Source organism: Falco rusticolus, chromosome 10, assembly GCF_015220075.1.
Source record: "Falco rusticolus isolate bFalRus1 chromosome 10, bFalRus1.pri, whole genome shotgun sequence".
NCBI classification, from domain to species: Eukaryota; Metazoa; Chordata; class Aves; order Falconiformes; family Falconidae; genus Falco; species Falco rusticolus.
In genome coordinates this window covers 38,132,321-38,139,055 of record NC_051196.1, presented here as the reverse complement: position 1 = coordinate 38,139,055, position 6,735 = coordinate 38,132,321, and the positions used below count along the sequence as shown (strand labels likewise).

At 47.9% G+C, this 6,735-nt stretch overlaps 1 long non-coding RNA gene across 1 annotated transcript; it reads left to right on the top strand.

Moving 5' to 3' along the window:
* Nucleotide 1: 1 nt before the first annotated feature.
* On the top strand, nt 2-1,617 carry LOC119154221. Its single transcript, XR_005106389.1, has 4 exons — nt 2-253; nt 358-533; nt 777-1,251; nt 1,436-1,617. It is a non-coding gene; the product is annotated as an uncharacterized LOC119154221 (long non-coding RNA).
* Nucleotides 1,618-6,735: the final 5,118 nt, after the last annotated feature.

Here is a 6,735-nt window from a genome sequence, read left to right as displayed (position 1 = left end):
CTTGACAAGGCACGGCTTTGCCGTGATTTTTACGCCGGAATTCCGACGGTAACGCCAATGCCACGTGTTAGCCTTTCTCCAGCAGCTCCTCAAAGCAGAGTGAGCCTTAAGAATCGGATTGCCTTTTAACGAAATTCGAAACAAAGCGGCGGGGTGAAGCGGCTGGAAGCGTCCTGCCAGTCTGCCGTGGGTATCGCTGCCGTGCGTGTTACCTGCCTGTCTGCCGATCGCTCCTGCCTCTTGTTGTGGCCCGGTAATTCCTCTGGGGAAGGCGTTGGGCTCTGACTGCAGCGCACCCCGTCTCCCTCCTGACCCCGGCGAGACGTGATCGGTGTTTGCCTTCCTCCCCTTTCACAGGGCCTCGGCTGTTGCGTGCAGAGAAGCTGTCAGCCTTGTGAGAGAGCACGCCGCCGGCAAGCGCATCGTGGTGCTTCGGTACCGAGCTGAGGCCGCAGGCGTCCGTCTTTTGTTTGCGGAAAGGGATCGCGAGGAAAGGTGCTGGCCTCGGAGGGGGAGAGGTGGCGGGGGAACAGGTAGGAGGCAGCTCTTTCAACCGGTTTTAGGCTTAACTCCCGGGTGCCTGAGCACGGTTCTGGGCTTCGGGGGGTTGGCTTTCGGCTTTTCGCCTTCAGCGCGTCCTCCGTCACCGCTGTCGGCGCGCGCTGAGCTGCGGCTCAGGGGACTGCGGCGATACGGGCCGTGTGCGTGCCAGCCGTCCTCAAGGCTAGAGCTGTATTCTGCTTGTTACCCTGATGAAAGCGTTTCTTTTTTTCTAGGGGGCGTTCCCACAAGGCAGTGGTGTGGAGCCGAAGGGGACTGCGACGGAACGGTGACGGAGCCGTTTGGACCGAGTCTTGAAGATAGATCTCTCTGGTTTTTGTCCGAGGAAACTTCGTCTCGAGACGGTCCTATCGCTCGCTGGCAACGTGGTAGGAAACTGCTTTGTTGATCTTGACGGCGCAGTGTGTTGGGAGTATTAAGATTCCTCGAGAGATCAGAAGCGAGTAGGTTGTTTCTCTAAGGGAAAGGGGAATAGGCCTGTATCGTTAAAGGAAAGACTCAGAGTGGGTTTTGTTTCTCTTAAGTACAAAGCGCCCCATCTCAAGGGATTGCAAAGTCTGAAACGATGGTTCAAAAGCAGACTTGTGCTGTTTGCAAAGCGTCTGTTGCACTGCTCAAAGACAAAAGACGCTCACCCGAGAAAGTTTTTGGAAACCGATGTCCGATAGGCACGGGGAAAGAGCTGGAGAGGTTTACGTATCGTCTGTCGAATTCTGTTCTCTTTCGTGCCCTTCCATTTTACAATAAAAACTTTCGTGACCCCTTTTCCCGTTCAGGCACTGTTGCTAGTGTTTTTATAAGGGGGAAAAAAAAGCGTAAGCCTGGTCTCTCGAGTGATTTTTTTTTTTTTTTTTTCTTTTTTCTTTTTCGCTAGACTAGTGGAATCGGGAATGTTCGCTGCCAGAACTTCATCCACCGAGATGGGAAGCCAGGCAACTTCCTAACGGGCCGTGGGCAGAGTTCCCTTCTTGATGCCGTGCCTATATAATAAACTGTGCAGTCCGTTAGCTAGACGGGCTGCAGTACCCAATTTTTTTCGCCAGGCGGCAGCACCGCGCCCCCCCCCCCGGCGGAGTAAGGGCAGCGCATGCGCAGACGCGGCTTGACGCCGAAGGGGGCGTGGCTTCCGGGCACGTCGCGGGCTGATGACGCAATTCGGCGCATGCGCAGAAGGGCGTTCTGGCAAACTAAGGGCAGCGCATGCGCAGACGCGGCTTGACGCCGAAGGGGGCGGGGCTTCCGGCCTCTGGCGTACGGGCAGATGACGCAATCCCGCTTTGGCGCATGCGCAGAAGCCTTTCTGGCCGACCGAGGGCGGCGCATGCGCAGAAGCGGCTTTGACACCCCCTAGGGGCGGGGCTTCCGGCCTCGTGCGTAGGGGCAGATGCGCGACGGAGGGAAGACACAGTCAATCAATATGAGTGATCAGCAGACTTCGTTTATTGTGCCTTACAGTCACCTTTTATGCCTTGTTATAATTAGCTCATACGTATTACAAAAGTTAAGCTCATTATTGGTGAGTTGCCTAAATATCAAGCCCACCCCTAGTTTCTCTTCTGTAGTTATCTGTTCCCACCTGCAACATTCTTTTCCCACCGAAATCTTCCTGTTATTGTGTAACAAGAACAGCCAAAGGCAGCGTATTTGTGCTTTACTTCAGATAAGCTGAGAGCGATGCGCATTTTTGTCCAGCCAGCTAGACTATGTTTATGTGAACTTTTTCAGCTAGCCAGTTATCCACACTCCTCAGCTCTCCAAAAATAGCGGTAAAATCCTGTACATCTTCAGAGACTGGTTCTGAGGAGTGGGAAGAGCAAATAGGACTGACAACTGGTGCAAATCTGAGAAATAATTCCACCTCAAAACAAGAGGCAATTACTGCATTGAAAAAAAGTCTGGTGCCACACCGAGCACCGAGGAGAACGCCAGAGGTGGGCAGGTGCCTGTGAAGTGAAATCCTGTCCAACGTGGGCACTGAATTAGCAAGAAGTACAGTTCTGTAATAAGGGATATCAATGCACAATAGAGTGAAATTAAGGTCTTCCCAGGTTATCATGAATCTAAGATTTCTTAACTTCCGTTCAGTTTGAAGTTTAGCATTCACCAGTCTTTATTGCACATGTGTTTAACAACAGGATACTAGTAGAGGCAGAGATGACTGTATCAAAAGACATCTCTCCTCTGCATTTCGGGCAACATGGATTCTCACTGTGACACAAGTAAGTAAATGTTCTTTTCACATACCACAACGTAATGGTGACTGTGTTGTTTTGGAACAGAGAGGGGAAGGCAGATGATCTGAAGACTGCTTTCTGTGCGATTGATCCCGGTATCGACGATCAGACGCTAGATACCTACATTGACCTGCCCAGACCAAGAAGATGTGCCTGTGGAAACTGCACTCGAGAGGCTGCTTGCTGGATATGCGAGACGAGTAGGGCCCTCGCCCAGGGAGGGAAGCACGACAGGCTTCGGAGGGGAGGAAGGAGACTTCCAATAATAAGAATAAATGGACTGTTTGATCTACAGGTTTGGGTGCCAAGCCTAGAGTTGGAGTTACTGCGTTAAATACTTCTTCCCATTGCATATGGAGGTACAGCTCGTAAGAGCTGAGACGGTGGGCTAGCTTGAGCTATCGGAAGCACTTTCATCTTAAGCAGCACAGCACTCCGAGACAATTTTACAGCCTCTGCAGAGTCATTTTAGCTCAGCAAGACCTGTGGTGGGAGGCTGCCTGATCCCCAGACAGAGGCTTCACACCCCCGGGGCGCCGAGGCACTTCAGGGTGTCAGGCGCTCTGCTTGGTGACACAAGAGCTGTGCTCCACAGCCATTGCTAGAACCTGAGAAGCCACCATCAGGCTCCAGGCTGCAGCGTGGCTGCTTTGGCCCTTGGCCCTTACGGTCCCTTGTCTCAAAGAAAGAGGGTTTCAAAGATTCCTTTGCAAAATAAGGTGCCGGTTGCAAGCAAAAGGTGAGTTCAGCCCACACGAAGTCTGCTATCGTGTCTGTCCCCGAGGAGACTTTTGTCTTGGTGTGGCTGCTGTTGTCCAGTATGAAATCACTCAACAGACGTTCAAGTGCTGCCCCACGAGTAGATTTAACCAAACTCTGAGCTGCAAAAGTCATCCAAGCATAGAAAAACTGAAATCAGTCCCTTGCTTCGAGGAAGGCACCACGTGCCCTTTGGTAACTTTACTCAGTCGTCCCTACTCATAGTGTCCGCTTTGCCCTGCACATAGCCCTCTCTAGAGAGGGGAGGGAGGGTTCTGGAAACAAAAAAACCTGTAGGAAAACAGCTCTGCTGTGGTCATGCCTGAATTGCCGAGTAACTGGAGCAAACCTGAGAAGCAAAACCCTTTCTTTTTCTTGCGATGTAGGCATATGAAAAGTAGAAAGGGGTAAGCTGAAACCCAAAGACACCTTCCTGATAAAGCACTAGTTTTGTAAACTTGCCAAAACTGATTGCATTTGTAAAGCGGGAAGGCACCACAGCTGGTGTGACACAGCATGTGCCACCCAGAGGTACGAGGCCTTGGGGCTTTCTGCCTTAATACTAGAACCTGGTGCCAGGCACTTCCAACGCAAGTCACAAAATAGCAGGAAAGGACCTCCACCAACCGGGCGGCTGCAGTACCCAATTATATTTCGCTAGATGGCAGCAGCGCTCCACCAACAGGGCGGCTGCAGTACCCAAATATATTTCGCTAGATGGCAGCAGCGCTCCACCAACAGGGCCGGCTGCAGTACCCAAATATATTTCGCTAGATGGCAGCAGCGCTCCACCAACAGGGCGGCTGCAGTACCCAAATACATTTCGCTAGATGGCAGCAGCGCTCCACCAACAGGGCCGGCTGCAGTACCCAAATATATTTCGCTAGATGGCAGCAGCGCTCCACCAACAGGGCCGGCTGCTGTACCCAAATATATTTCGCTAGATGGCAGGAGCGCTCCACTAACAGGGCCGGCTGCAGTACCCAAATATATTTCGCTAGATGGCAGCAGCGCTCCAGCAACCCGGCGGCTGCATTACGCAATTTTTTTTGCCATGTGGAAAAAGTGATGAGAAATCTTTTTGTCGGGAAACTTTATCTGTCGCCAAGGTAAGGCACCTCTTTATTTCATTGGAGAGTTAAACTTACAAAAAAAAAATAATTAAGGGTGTTACAATGGGCTCCTAAAACAATGAGGTGTATGCAGTCATGCTACTAAACTGTGTTTCTTCTTGTATTTCCAAACAAATTTAATTCCTTTTTTGACAGAAGAAGAGGTCTTAAATACCCTAAACTTCTGGTTTTTTTAAAATAGACCCAAACTAAATCTATAAGGGCTGAACCTTATGGTATAGCTGTCCTTTTAGCCAACAGAAATCACAGCGGAAAGTGACATTCCTAATAGCTTAAGAAAAACTTTACTGATTAAACAGATTATTTAAGCTGTGAAGTAACAGAAGTACATGCTCTCAGTTCTGCCATTCACAGAGGTATTTGTTTCCAGCTGTAATGAAGCTCCATGGGTTTCTTTCTACATGTCATATTCTTTTAATCATCTTTTCCATTTATGTTGTATATGAAGAATATTTCTTGATGACTGATAGAAACCAAATCGCCAAGATTGTGACGTGCATGAAGTCTTTTAGGAGCAGACCCACAAACAGAATTGGGCGCTTAGCTGATCACCCATTCAATGCTCTTGCATTGGGCCAAGGAGGTCTACTCATTTGTTCCTTTAGTCCGGAATGTGTTTCACTTTATCTTAATGTACTGTTACTCTGCATTGTAAACTCTTAACAGTCTTTCTTTCAGTATCACAAAGTAGAAATGGACATAACTAGGATACAAGAGGTTGAATAGAAGCTCTCTTAAATTTTCTTCCTTGGCATCTGAACCATGCGGAGACCTGTGGGTGCAGCATGCAGTAAGGGAAACACCTGTTGAGTTTGGGGTCAGCAGACATGGCATTTTTTTCAGTCTGTTCAGTTAGTAAAAGTCAGGTAGCATCTCCATACCTGTACAACTGGATTGGCTGTAAGGGCAGTGTGTTAACGAGGACCTGCTGCTTATGACCAGAAGCTAGGAACATCCCAGAATCTGCTAGTCGAACCATGTGATTCCAAAGGATTTATGAACCCATTCCAGTTTCTCCCTGACAAGATTTTTTTGTTTGTTTTACTTTAATATTTGTTATGTGTAATAATGATGTAGGATGTAGTGCGGTAACTTTCTAGATGGTTTTCTGAGGCTGTTCCTGAGATTGCAGTCTTCACATCGGTAGAAACTGATTTTGCAATTAACTTCTTTATGTTTAAAGTAATTGTAGTTTATACAAACTTCTGAATAGTTGTAGGTCAAGCAGACAATATATGTAAATCTTAATAAGCTGTTTTCCTCTTAGATTTCATATAGCGGTGAACTCATTTTTAGAGAAGCATAAACCTGAAGTGGTGGAAATACATGTGTCGATGATGCCTGCTATGCTTGCTATTTAGACTTCGATCCTGGACATTTTGAATGCGTGTCTGAGAGAACTCAAACGTTACGGTCCAGCTCTTGAATTAGATCTATCTTTAGAAAATGCTATTGATAAACCTTTTGACAAGGTAACCATTTTGATTGTTCAGTCAGATATTTAAATGGCAACTATAGCAGTATTGACTGGTAAAGGAAAAATGCACACAGACGTGATTACCACTGGGCTTGCTTTAGTCACGACTCAGAGCTGGGCCCCCACCCCAGTGAAAGATTCAAAGGGAAGTGCTGTGGGTAGCAAGGGTCCAAGGGTGGGTGTCACTAGGGAAATTTCTGGGGGCCATTGTTAGGCACTTGGGCTTTTGCACATCTCCATTCTCATCGGGTCCGCAGTTAACATATGCAGTAGGTTTGCACAGACATTCAAAGGTGTAATGTAGCATGTGAGCTTGATCCATTGAAGTCTTCCAGGAGAGGGTGTATATGAATGCTAGCAAGTGTCAGGGAAGACTGACATCTAATATCTATATCCTTTTCATATTCCAGGTTAAAATACTAATTACCTTTGTCTTTTGGGGGATTTTGGAGATTTTGGTGGGTTTTTGGGGGAGTGTGTGTGTTTGTGGTAAGTTTAGTGCTTTATTTTTGAACGCAGCTTGTTTTCATACAGAGGACCACTGTTGTTTATTGCATTAAAGGTTTTCTTA